This window comes from Gracilinanus agilis, chromosome 3 (genome assembly GCF_016433145.1).
Source record: "Gracilinanus agilis isolate LMUSP501 chromosome 3, AgileGrace, whole genome shotgun sequence".
NCBI classification, from domain to species: Eukaryota; Metazoa; Chordata; class Mammalia; order Didelphimorphia; family Didelphidae; genus Gracilinanus; species Gracilinanus agilis.
The window spans coordinates 264,224,131-264,238,344 of NC_058132.1; the positions used below are offsets into that span (position 1 = coordinate 264,224,131).

The window sequence follows — 14,214 nt, forward strand, 5'->3', positions numbered from 1 at the left end:
GCAAAGCCTGCTCTGTGGGCAGGCCTGTAGTTGTCCACCAGAGTTCATTACTAGAAAGCCAAAGGGACTCAGGGCAAAGCTGTTTCCCCTCCCCCTTTCCACATGCCTGAGGGCATTCTTCACTTCCCCTACTCCTCTGCCCAGCAGCCCAATGGGAGTGCTTCCTTCCTCCCCTGTAGGGGGGTAAGGATGAGGTGGCACACAAGGGAGAGGCAGGGCACAGCATTCTCTCTAAAAGGTTCACCACCTCTGTTCTAATTTAATATTAATTTTGGTCTGTGTTTTAACAAACTTGTGGTCTGACTGTGAACACAGACAACTGACTGGCAAATAATCCTCATATTAGTGACTTAATTGTTTCTTGTCTATTAAATAAGGATCCATTTAATTTTTTTTAATATTATGCAGTGCAAATACTTATGAGGAAATACAATGTGAGATGACCAGTGTTCTATTAAATTTTGGTTGCCTTTAAATGAATAATAAAAATAACCCCAGCAACTCCTTCAACAGTGAAAACCAGCAAAAGAATCATTCTGTTTGTGTCTTTTGTCTAGACTCGGTTCCCTATAAAGAAGGTCTAACATGTCAGCAAACCTATAGCATGCATGTTGGAGGGGGCTGCTCCCCTCCCCCTTTCCCTCTCACCTGAGGATATTTCTCACACGACTTGCCTCTCTGCCCAGCAGCCCAATGGGAGTGCTTCCTCCCTCCCCATCTGGGGTAAGGCAGGGACTCACAGGTGGCGGTTTGGGCACTCGGTCTCTAAAAGGTTTGCCATCACTAGTCTAGGCCATGTGTTCCTTAAGACTATAAATGACAGAAAAGTTGCCAGCCTATAATGAGGGAGGCCTTTCCTTACCTTCCTTCGCCAATGAAATCACAGAATCCAGTTCCTATTACCCAAAAATATCAAAACTTCTACGGCTTTAGTTCCAGTAGAATTCCAAGGTTGTCACTAGATGAGGAGCCTACACTTGAAGTACTAATTGCTTCATGTTTATAGACTGTCTAAAATTGTAATAATTCTTACTATCCTCCCCCATTTTGCTATTCTGTTCCTGCCAGATGAAACAAGCTACACAGACCTGGGAGTCTTTTTTCTTTGTCTAAAATACTGATGAGGTCAAATAATTCCTATACTGAGGTTAAGCCTCTCTAGGAAGTTAGGCAGGACCACAGAAAATAGATAGTCAGTCCTAGGCCTGGACTATGTTCAAAGCATTTCTAGGAGAGGAGAAATTGACAGAGTTTGAAATCCCTTGGTATAGCCTTGGAGAACCTGGAGTTAACTCTAAAAATGAGGTGCTGAAGTAGGACAATGTAGTAACAAAGTCTACCAAGGAGAAGGGAGCTACAGTATTTACATTTAGGAAACAATGAATCCTTGAAGTATTAACATAATTACCATTTCCCTAATATTGACTAGACACTGGTAGAAACAAGAAGTAAACAAAAACAAGGGGTTTTTTTATTACAATTTTAGAGGGTCTATAAACATAAAGCAATTAGTATTTCAAGTTTTTGCCTTCATTACTCACAATCAAATGGGAAAACATGAATATATTAAATCTTAAAGTGCTCTGTAAATGAGAAATATTATTAGTCACTAGTTGGGGGATAACTTACATACAAAAAAGTTAATACAAAAGATTAAATATCAAAATGATTACTATAAGCTTTAAATATAATGGTATCTTAGGGGAAGTTGGAGATCAAGGTGAACAGTCAAGAGTGGTAAAGAAAGACCTCAGGAAGATAGCGGAGCACTAACAAGAAAATGATAAATCTATCCATTTGAATGGATATAAAAGAAGGACCTTTTGCATGGGAAGAATTTGTCTAGGCAAACACAATTTGTCATCATATGCACTAAAATAGACCTATCTATTTAAAGCTAGACTTAAGGAACTATGTGACTTGTCTTTGGATTAAATGGAAACAAAAAAAACAACCAAAATTTGTGAACACAAAGTTGAATAAATAACATAAGACTCGTGCACCAAATATCTAATGGAAAGAAAAACCCCAATTTCTAGCAATTTCTTGTTCAAGAAGCCCAAATCTGGGAACAGGAAAAACCTAGACACCAATTCCCCCTTTCACTTCTGGTTCAGAAAATTTTAATCAAATCAATACAATCATTACCATTGGAAAGGGTGGGTCCAGTGACTGACCTCTTGATCCATTCAGCATTCCTGTGACTTTTAAGACTGAGGATCTCTGATCCCCTACTGCTAGAATGTCAGCTTCTTGAGAATATGGACTTTCTCACATCTTTATTTGTATTCTAAGCACTTCACACACAGAAAAGGACTTCAAAAAATGTTTTTATGCTCTTTCATTTTTTTCATTCAAAGAATCACTAAATTTTAAGTGAACTGTTAAGTATATATTACATTAACCTTTGATTTTTTTTTTTTTTACCTAATTAAGTAAGGGTAGCTAGGTGGCTCAGTGGATAGAAAGCTAGGGCTGAAGTCAGGAAAACCTGTGTTCAAATCTAGCTTTAGAAACTTACTACCTGAGTGACCCCAGGCAAGTCACTTAAACCCTGTTTGCCTCAGTTTCCTCATCTGTAAAATGAGCTAGAGAAAGAAATGGCAAACTATTCCAAATGGGGTCAAATGACTAAACCACACCAATTAAGTGCAGTCAAATATGAAGCTGTAATTACACATACAAAAATGGTAAAGGTACTAACTTATGCAAATCATTTAACTGAAGAGATATAATTAGGAATTAATTCATTTTATAAATCCTGAAGCCTTGTAGTTAAGGGTTTCCAGACTTCATTCTAATAGAATGAAAGATTCTGTGGGCAGGGTAGTTTTTCCATCTCTTCCTTGTATCCACAGTGCTTTGAACACCCAGGAAGCACTTAATAAATGCTTGTGGTTTTAGATTACTGTATTGTTGCTACCCTGTTCATTAGGGTACAGTAAATATCCAGGGGGGAAAAAAGAGCTAATTTTAGAGAACCATAAACAACAAGAAATATACTCTTAAGAAAATATCAAAAAAGAGCATTCCTATAGTCTTTTAGGCTATAAAAAGAAAAATTTCTATAGTCCAGTGATGTTAGGAGTGATGAAGAGATCCTGCAGCCAGGTAAGTCCTAGTAAAGTACAAAACCATTGTCAGGAAAATAGTAATGGCCTTGGCCACTATTTTAACTCTTTATCCACAGAACATTCTCAGTTTGTCATTGAAAGAGAGAATAATATAAATTTTGTAACATTAAGTCATTAAGAATGTGCCATTTGCTACAAATGAAGTCCTTAAAAATATATTCTGTAAATTGTATTTACTCACAATTTTGAGGAATGAGATAGATTAGAAAGAGCACTGGAGAGTAAAACAGGAGACTTGCAGGCTAATTTTTCTTGACTATGCCACTAAGCTCCACCACTTTGGGCAAGTCACTTAAGTTGGATAATGCTTTTTATTAAGTGCTTATGTCAGCCACTGTGCTTTAGGCCTCAGTGTCCTCTCCTGTAAAAAGGAGGATTTGGACTAACTTATTTGTAAGGTCTTTTTTGGGTAAATTTAGTTAAATGTACTATATTTACTTACCCTATAAAAGACTTTGTGAAAACAGAAGCAATGTACTTTTTATTCAGCACCCAGTATGTGGAAGGCACTATGGGATTTAGAATACCAAATTAGATTCCAAATAAAAATCTCAACCAAAATTATCTCAGTAGATTGTTGGTTTGGGGAGTTATTAATATAAGTAACAGAAAAAAAATTAATGGAGAAAATGGTTTCTCTCTGGTGCTTAATCAACAGCATAGCTCTAAAATTATCAGCTTTGTGGAGCGTGTGAACTATTCAAGTTAACTCTAATGACCTTACAACTATTTTAACACCATAATAACTACAGTACCGTACATTATTTTACAATGATCAAATGAGAGCCAAAAAGTACTGCATTTTTTTAGGTTTTATATTAAAATATAAGCAGAATTTGAAGTTAATTTAAAAAGCAAGGCAAAGAATAACTTAAGAACAGGTCAAGGTTTTGGGGACAGAAAAATAAACAAATATAATAAGGTACTACATGAAATTTTTTATACAAATGAAGGAAGTTTTATTAACTTTTTTTGTAACTAACTTTCATTTTACTCTTAGGAATCTCTAGGTATACATCTCTCCTATATTTAAAACAAAGTTACAAGACACAGGAAAACTTTATGAACAATAATCATTTACAGAGGAAAAAGCAAGTTATTTTATGCTATCTTAAATAGTAAAATGAAAATTATAAATGTGGCTTATATTCAAATTTTGAGTCTACTCAGAAATTTCAAAGCTTAAAAGCATATCTGCTTTAAAATTAACTGCTGATTTAATTGAACTATTATCTTGATTTTGGATTTATGTTTCTTATTAGGTACAACCTAACCTAAATTATGATGTTGACATACTTTCCAATTAAAAAAACCTTTAATATACTAAGCTGCTTGTAAATGGATCTTGGGGGACAGGGGAGGTTAAATGGAAGCAAATTAAAACAGCTTGTTATTTTGTAAAACTGACAAAAAATTGGCAATACCTGATCATCTGAATACAATTTCACTCCCTTCTATCCCTAAGCCTCCCCTAAAATTGTTCTTGACATACTGCCTTAGAAAATCAAAAGAAAATAAATGAAATTCTCCATCATGTCTTATTCACAAAACCAGAAACTGAAACAATTACATTTGTTGCTACGATACTGTAAAACTTATTTCCTATGGCTATCATAAAATATTTTAAAAGTATCCTTCAAGATAAGTTTTAAAAGGGGAAAACAAACGTAAAACAGCTTCAACAGGATGATTCTTTTGTTTTTAAACTATTCAAAAGTATTAGAGAGTGAAATAACCTGTCTATATGTAAAAATCATAGCTATAGGTAGACTTAAGTTGCATTAGTCTTTATACATGCATATATACACATCTACCCTAAGTAGATCAAACCCTTTCCTGGCACAAATTAAGGATAACTAAATAGACCACTTTAAATTGAATTTTGATTTGTCACATTTAGTTATAAAGAATTTACTTGTAGCTAGGTAGTCATGATTTTTTTAAAGGCTCTAATGATTTACCTTGCTTACAAACTTTAAATGTAGCTAAATTAAATAATACAAGCATTTTGTCATTTAGAAGGTTAAAATCTGATCCAGTATAAAAGCTGTGACTTCTCCTTGGGCAGCCCTTGTTGACTAAGTGCTAAAAAAAAGGCATTTGCCATTATAACGGCACAAAAAACTATGGCCTCCAAGTGTTACCTACTCAGGCCTTTTAACAAATTTGTTAACACTCTTAGTTATATTACTCCACCTTTCTCTTAGTGTGAACTGGTATCAATTATTTAGCCAATTTTATTATGTTATTAAAATACCTGCTGATTAAACGTGAACCAAAGTGTCACTTTAAAGAAATGTAAAATAAATAGTACCACTGAACTGCAATGCTCCCCAAATGTCTAAAACTGAAGTTGAAGTTAATTATGTTAGAAAAAGTGATAACATAAAACATTTCAAGAATTTGCACAAAATGCCTGCTTTTTCTTTCCTAAGCTATAAAAGGTTTATTTTTCCAGCACCAGATAGGACTATGTATTGTAGTTGTTTGGGAATTTTGAAATGATAAAGTGTCTTAACAGACAAGCCTTCCACAAAAAGGGATTTAAACTTCACAAATGGAGATGACTGTACTTTTAAAAAAATAACAAAACATTAATTTGGGGGGAATTTGATATAAAATGAGCTTTAACTTTATAGTAGCCACTCAGCAATTTCAACGCAAAATATAAAATTTGATGTAGTCACCATCTTTAGTTTCCTCAATTAAAAACCTTTAAAATAGAAATAGCACATAAACAAGTCAATACAAAAACATACAAATAACTACCACTGTATTGTTTATCTCTTACCCAGCAAGGTAAGAAACAACCTTTTAATACTTTAATTTTGAGAGTATTAAACAACTAGTGTGAAAAACAAGCTGCATGTAAACTATTTCTACTGCCTGTGCTTCAATGACTAGCTGAGGCAACCTGTTATAGGAGGTGTTAATTGGCAATAGGAGTACAAGTCAGAAGCATGTTCCCCATCGTCCTAACCCAGCAAGGCTAGGTCATTAAAGTGGAAATGAATTCTTTCATGTCGACTTAACCCTTTCTGTGCTTGATTTCAGCTGTTTTCCCTCAATTAATTTAAAACTTGTTACTTTTTAAAGTTTAAAAAAATGCTTACAAAAAAAATACTCAGGCTGACAGTTCCAATGGATATATTATTCAGAAGGCAAGGAGAGTTAATTGCAATACAGTCCCCTCCCATCCTTCCCCCAAAATAAAAACTGTAATTCTATTTGCTAATTTTAACATTAAACAAAGATGTAGGCTATATATACTGTTTGAAATAGAAGGTATTCTGTTATTTGTATTGATTTATGTTGAATTTCTAGATATGGAATGTGAATGACTTGATCCCTGGTATCCTCAACCCTAGGAGCATAAATATGAATTGAATTATTTCCAAAATGTCCTCAACATGTCCAAAGAAGAATCTTCTAAGTCAGATAAATCTTCAAAATGTATTTTGAATTAATCTACCTTTCTAATTATATTCCATTATTCTGAGGTGCACAGCCACAGCATATCCTGATGACTGGTTGCCAAAAAGCCAAAATTCCTTTTATGGCAGGATCTCAGAGGTTTCCAGATGGCACATTAATTCTCAGAAAGAAAAAGAAAGAAAGGAAGGAAGGAGAGAAAGAAAGGAAGAGAGAAATAGATGGTGATGTTAAAAAAAATTTAGCATAGAATATTATATAGAACATTTCTATATATTTATAAATGGCAACCACCTGAATAACAAAATCTCAAATGGCTTGTACATGATGCTCTGAATACTACTTTTCTGTTTGTTTTTTCTAGTCTAGTTCACCTTGTGCTGTTTCCATTGTCAAAAATTTAACTTCTTAGTTGTCTAAGAGGTAGAAGTACATGTCACTCATGGTTATCTAGGTAGTATATTTCAGAGGCAGACTTTGAATCCAGGTCTTCTTGGTTTCAGAGCAGGCCCTCTTCATTATATGATCCTTCTTAAGCATTAGTTTTTATTGTAAAAGCTTGTTTTACAACTTTGAGCCTTGAACAATCTCTTCAATTAGCTCTACTTAAAACGTAGAGATTCCATAGAATCTATTGCCATGCAGTTACTCAATAAATATTTGTGGACAATCAAGATAGATTATTTCCCCTATTGATGAAATGTAGCCAGCTTTTAAAAAGGTAAATGATTGACAGGATTGTGTATTAGTCTAAGACCTCTATAAAGAAAAAAGATACCTTCTTGGAAATTCATTGTAAAAAGTTAAAAAAAAAAAGTGGCATAGGTAGTTTTAAGTCATTATAGATAAATAAATTCTCTCCCTCATCTTTCTCCTTTTCTTCTCCTTGATAACACTGCCTATTTCTTCTCACTTCTACCTACATCCCAGGGTTGTTGGTATGACCAAAAGGGATGGCTTGTGAAAAGCTCTCCTATAAAGTCTTTCAGTGCCTAGATATGGAAACAAGGCAATAGCAGGACTTGGTTGCCTAGGAAATCCAAATTTCTATGCTATCTTTTAAGTTATATTTCTGCCCCTCCAAAAAAAGCTCCTTAACATTTATTTCTCTATTTTTCATTCAACTTTATAAAATGGTTAAAAGTAGAAAAAGTGGAAGGTAGGAAACAGCATAATTTGCCCCAGGCCAGAAACTCTCACTAGGAGTGACCTTGCCTCTTTCTTTTCTATGGCCAGTGTTGGGATTCTGTACCATCTGTTTCATGAGATTAGGGGTTATGTCTTGGATTAATCAATAACCCACAGGGTTGTCCAACCAGCAGGGTATCCATCACTCTCTTTTGACCCACTAAAAGTGAATGGACAGCACTTGATGATCTTTGCTACAAACTAGTATTTCACCCTCAGAGGATTTAATAGAGGCATCTCAGTATAGTTGTTTCAAGATCTTTAAAAAAAAATACCCAAAAAAGTATCTAGGAAGGGCAAGAATGTGCTTTCTTCAAGAGCATTTCAAGAACTTTATACTATCTACAACACTGACTTTATGACAGACTAAAATACTGTGCAAGACTGGTATCAAATTCCAAAAGGAATGAAGGCAACTATCCCAAGCACAAAGATTCCTATGAGCTATGCAGACTTGGTTTTAAAATGTAATACTATTTATTTTAATGTATTTGTATTCATTTTGTCAAATAATTCCAAGTAACATTTTTGGTTGTTTTTTTTCAAACCCTTACCTTCCATCTTGGAGTCAGTACCATGTATTGACTCCAAGGCAGAAAAGTGGTAAGGGCTAGGCAATGGGGGTCAAGTGACTTGCCCAGGGTCACACAGCTAGGAAGTGGCTAAAGCCAGATTTGAACCTAGTGTAAAGATTGAAATTAATATTCAATGCCTCCAAAGTATGATATTTATAAGGAATTTTATTTAAAGCCCTGGGGAAGAATCCTAACTCACCCTTCCCTTCACCAGGGCGCCTTCCCTCCAAAAAAGCCCCCACACCACGCCCACCATTACCATATCAAAAACTGCCTGCAAAACCCACAACCAATAGGAAAAGGCTAAAGGAATTATGGGTATGGTGAAAAGGAGTTTGGGTAATGTAGTTTTAATTCACAACCAATAGGAAAAGGCTTAAGGAATTATGGGTAATGTAGTTTTAAAGGGGGTACAAGGTATTTTCAACTTTACACTAGGTCCTCTTGTCTCTAGGCCTGGCTCTCAATCCACTGAACCATCCAGCTGCCCCCCAATTCCCAGTGACATTTTAAAGTGATCTTGTCTGCACTTGGGAATATTGTGGGCCAAATGAGGCATATTGACACCTCTGCTCTAAGAACCCCTGTTCTCTTTATCAGGTCAATGACTCTTGATTGAATTCTTGTGATCACTTGCTTATAATGCTATGATAAATACATACATTTAATTATCAATGAATTATATTATATTAAGGCGATTCTAAATTTACTTTTGTCATAGCTAATAGTTAACAGTTTAAATGCAGACCTGGCTTCCTATATAATCTCATAGGTTCAGGTAAAAGAACTTACAGATCAAAAGAATGTTAAAGCTGGAAGAAAAAGGCAAGATTCATCTTATTCCTAGTTGTTAAAAATTAGTAAACTTGGCCCACAGAAGACAAGTCATCAGACCAGTTTCATAATAAGTGTCAAATCAGCAACTAGAATTAAGGGCTCCTGCTTCCTCATGTGGGTTCTTTCTCAAAATATTTTTTAAAACATTTTTTCCTTCATACAACAAAAAACTGCTCTGCTTTTTCACTTTCCAGATTGTAAGATAATTTTAAGTTCCAGTGAATAAAATGACAATAAACATTAGAAAAGAAAAAAATCAGCATGTAAAAGAATGACAAGTTGGGAGTGAGATGAGGTGAGGAAGAGGCAATACAAATCTATTTCAATGTTCTAGGAACTCCCTGGGAAAGTAATTCCTTATATCAACACAAATTTGCAAGACATCTCCAAAATTGAGTCCATAACTCTCTTTTTGTGAAGGAGGAACCCTGCACAGGTATAAGCTAGCTCCTGGACATCTAAGGCCTGAGAAATGAATATTTCAACATCTTGCACTGACCAGTAGTTACAAGGGCACTGAGGAAGAAAAGTGAATAGACTCAGAATAATAAGCTAAAATCGTCCTAGGGGAATCTTCATTTTGGATTAGCTGGTCAACTAGGTCTCCGCTAGAATGGAAGAATATTTTATACAATTAGTAGTATAGCCGGGCTGAACTATATAATTTATCTTGATTCTACCTGGCACTAATTAATGTTATTTCTCTATCTAAAACAAATGTTTTCCAAGTACTTACAATATATTATCTCATTTGGATAAAGGGAAGTTAAAGGAGATATGTAAGAAAAGCAGGAGTAAAGAACAGATGAGCAATGAAAAGAAGAAATCTACTGGTAAGAGGTACACAAAAAGGAAATAAAATAGAAGTCAGAGTGAGGAGAGAGAGGACTAATGGGGGTTTATAGAGGTAGATGATGAAATCTTGGTCAACTACCTTCTGTTAGCAAGCAAATTGAAGACATAAACTTTATTCATAACTGGTAAATCGAGGTGTCAAGATATTTGCTTTTTTTAGTCCTTCACCTCTCCCATTTCTCACAATCTTTCAAGTGTCAGTATTGCTGGTTTAACAACCATACCTGCTGGTTCTTTCAGTACCCTGGCAGGTAGTGTATATATAATATACATATATTATAGAATGTATTACATAAAAATATATATACTGTGTGTATGCATGTATGTATGCAAACGAGCATTCATGCTTCAAATTGTCACAGTATTTTGGAAGGCTGGCCTTGGAATCATCAAAACCTGGATTCAAATACTGTCACTGCAACATAATGGATTTGCAGCAATAGGTTAAATGATTCAAGCATTCAGAGCCATTGTCAAAAACTCTGAGCTGCCAATCTATATCAGTTGAGGGAGTTTCTACACAAAAAAGAAGAAAAAAGTTATGTATGTAATATATCCATTTGAGTTCTAAATATTAGCAACACCAACTTTTTTTTGTTAAGAACATTTCTTGAGGGACAAAGTATTTGCATTTGTAGGGCCATCTAATCAACTATTATTAAAAAATAAACTACATCTGCGTATTCAAAGTTTGTATTAAATACAGTTATGTCTGCAGTCGTAGGAGTTGTCTGATATGACTATATTTGTAAACATAAATTTCCAAACTCTATAAATGAAATGAAATGTATTTGTTAACCATTCTTCCCTCATGATTATTTTTAAAATTTACTAATAAAAGTCTATGGATGTGGGGCAGCTGGGTAGCTCAGTGGATTGAGAGCCAGGCCTAGAGATAGGAGGTCCTAGGTTCAAATCTGGCCTCAGACACTTCCCAGCTGTGTGACCCTGGGCAAGTCACTTGACCCCCATTGCCCACGCTTACCACTCTTCCACCAAGGAGCCAATACACAGAAGTTAAGGGTTTAAAAATGTAAAAAAAAAAAAAAAAAGTCTATGGATGTTACAACCTCATCCTAGAAACTTATTCACTTATAATTACATGCAAATATCATCCCCATTTTACAGTTAAAAGATTAAAGAGGTTATGACTTGCCCATGGTCATACAGCTAGTAAATTGCAAAGCCTGAACTCAAAACCCAGGTCTCCTGACTACTGTTTTTCTAGTCTTAAACTAAAGCAGAATAAATACCTGCCCAAGGAGGAATCATTTAGTTGTGTTAATCTGCCCAAGTCATCAAGGCAAAGTGATCAAGTCTTCAATGTTCCAGCAACTCACATGAACCATCATCTAAAGGCTTTATAGGTTTCTTTGTTCTGCTTAGCTTGACATAAAAGCTAACTTGACATCACGAGGCAACGATGATGTGGTAGAAACATCTGTGGATCTGGAATTGGAAAACTTGGAAATCTGAATACTGGCTTTATCAAGTTACTAGCTGTTACCTTGATGATGATGATATTAAAAATAGTAAATCATCATCATAACTACCATTTACATAGTGCTGTAATAATGGCAAAATGCTTTACAAATATTATTTACTTTTATTCTCACAACACCTGGGAGGTAGGTGCTATTCTTATCTTCATTTTACAGGTAAGGAAACCAAGGCAGATAGAGGTTAAAAGACTTGTCCAGAGTCACAGAGCTTAAAAACTACAAAAATGAGTTATTACCACCTTGATATACTACTATTCTTTAGAAACTAATCCTTTTTTAAAAAGATAAATGATTTCTTCCCTGAATATTTTAGTGAGGCACATTTTATCTCTTTGGGGATTACTGTATGCAAATGGGTCAAAGAAAATCTTTTGTTGTGACAAGGCCTCAGGTCAACTACTATAGGATCCCACTGCCCAGAAAAGGATATAACTCAAAAGGAACATAGGCTGAGGTGTCTAATTCCAATAGATTATGAACAATGGAATTAGGCTTGGGACAACACATCACAGAAATCAATCTCTTTACTACCAATATCCCATAACTATCTTGATCATTTACTATAAATAAGCAGACAGAGTAGTAGAACCTTGACTCATATTTTGCCGGGAAAAAAAAAAATGAAGCCATTTGCCATGAATTCCCTTCTTCCTCATCTCCTTTCACTTAGGTGCCATTTGCCACTTTCTCCTTGTTAAACTAGTTTCATATGATGAAGGGAACTTATTCCTTGCCAAAGCTAACTCCTATCCTTGCTCAAGTGATCCCATTCAACCCTGTCTCCTCCACAGATTATGCTCTATTGCCAGATTATTTCCTACTGCCTACAAACATGCTCTTGTCTTCTCAATCCTGAAAAAAACCTTGCTTGATTCTTCCATTCCTGCTATCATCCTATTTTTCTTCTGCTCTTTCTTTGTGTCTAAACTCATTAAAAAGTCATCTACAACAGATACCTCTACTTTCTCTCCTCTCACCCTCTTTACTCCTTACAATCCAGCTTCTAATCTAATTGCTCTATCAAAACTACTCTCTCCAAAGTTATTAATGATCCCTTAGTTGCCAAATCCAATGGACTCAATCCTCATTCTCCTTGACATGTGACACTGTTATCAATCTCTCTTCCCTGATAGTCTCTGGTTTCTAGGTTTTAGGGACATCACTCTCTCCTGGGTCTCCCACCTGTATGATTGCTCCTCTGTTTTCTTTGTTGCATTTTCCTCCAAATTCTGCCTTCTAACTAACTGCAAGTGTGCCTCAGTGTTTTGTCCAGAGGTCTCTTCCCTTTTCCTTCTCTACTACTTCATTTGGTAAACTCATCACCTCCTATGGATTTAATTACCATCCTTTTGCTAATGATTCTCAAATCTACCTTTCTTCTCCAAATCTCTCTGCTGATCTCTAATCTCAAGTCTTCAACTGCCTTTTAGACATCTCAAATGGAATGTCCAATAGACATCTTAAACTCAACACAAATGTCCAAAACGATAAGCATGATCTTTCTCCCAGGGGTGTATGGAATGCTCAGGGAAGATAAGCACCTATGGTGTAAGAGCTTGCTGAGACCTTTTTAGGGATGCTCATCCACCTTTGGTGTCCACCTGTCATCCAATTCTCACGTGTGGCCCAGGAAGCTGTAGCATGTGGCTACATCCCAATAAAATCATCAGTAGATGGGCTAAACCAGGTTTATGTTAACCAACAGGCTTCAAACTTGTGAGTCAAGAGGAATGTCTACCCCAAACATGTGAAGATTTCCCCCAGCAGAATGGGCAGATGTGAACACTTTGTTCCAACAGCCATGAAGTAGGTGCTATAGTGTCTAGAGCGTGGTCAGACATGGAGGACACCAGGGTCATCCATTATATTCCAAGCCATCTCTAGTCATCCTGACTTTTATCTTGCTACTGGATTTCAATGACTGAAAGAAAGTGAGGCTGAGGACTTCGTACCACTCTGTTTCACTTAAATCTAAAGCAAGCCGAGACATCACCTTCATGATGTCATTGGTTCTCTTTGAAAATGAAGGATGAATAACAGCATCTTTCTCTCTAATCTCTATCTACTCCTACCTTTTTTATTAGTCTAGAGCAGTGACGGGCAAACTTTTTAAAAGAGGGGGCCAAAGGAAAGGAAATGTTCATCTGTCAGTCTGTTTCTAAGGCAACTCTTTTGAAGTTTCATTGTATTATAACCTACTCATTGCATTCGTCAGATTAGGAATAATATTGCGTTGCTGGATAGAACATTTCAGGGGGCCACATCTGGCCAGTGGGCCATAGTTTGCCCATCACTGGGCTAGAGGGCAACATTCTCTTCCTATTCCCTCAGGCTGGTAACTCAGGAGTTGTCCTGGATTCCTCATTAACTCTTACCCCACTCCAAACCAATTTACTGACAAGCTGTTGATTTCACCTCAGCAACATCTCTGAAGATACACTCCCCCTCTCCTCTGACATGGTCACTGTGCAGCCTTCATCAGCTCACACCTGGATTATTGCAATAGCTTGCAGGGTGGGTCTGCCTGTCACAAGTCTATCCCCACTGAATCCATCCTCCATTTAGTGCACTGAAGTGATTTTCCTAAATCCCAAGTCCAATACCTTCACTCCCCTATTCAAACTCCAGAGGCTTCCTATAGTCTCAAGGTGCAAATACAAAATGCACTGTTTGGCATTCAAAGCCCTTCTT

The 14,214-nt window shown here is 35.9% G+C and overlaps 1 protein-coding gene across 3 annotated transcripts in view; it reads right to left on the reverse strand.

Moving 5' to 3' along the window:
• Positions 1-14,214, reverse strand: part of PSMD14 (proteasome 26S subunit, non-ATPase 14) — a 106,886-nt gene that overhangs the window by 57,735 nt on the left and 34,937 nt on the right. The window contains exon 1 of one of the 3 annotated variants that reach the window (XM_044669835.1): positions 6,607-6,693. The exons of the other annotated variants lie outside the window; for them this stretch is intronic. The gene's annotated coding sequence lies outside the window, so the exon portion shown is untranslated. Of the gene's footprint in view, positions 1-6,606; positions 6,694-14,214 lie in introns of those variants that run through there. 3 annotated transcript variants of the gene reach the window in all.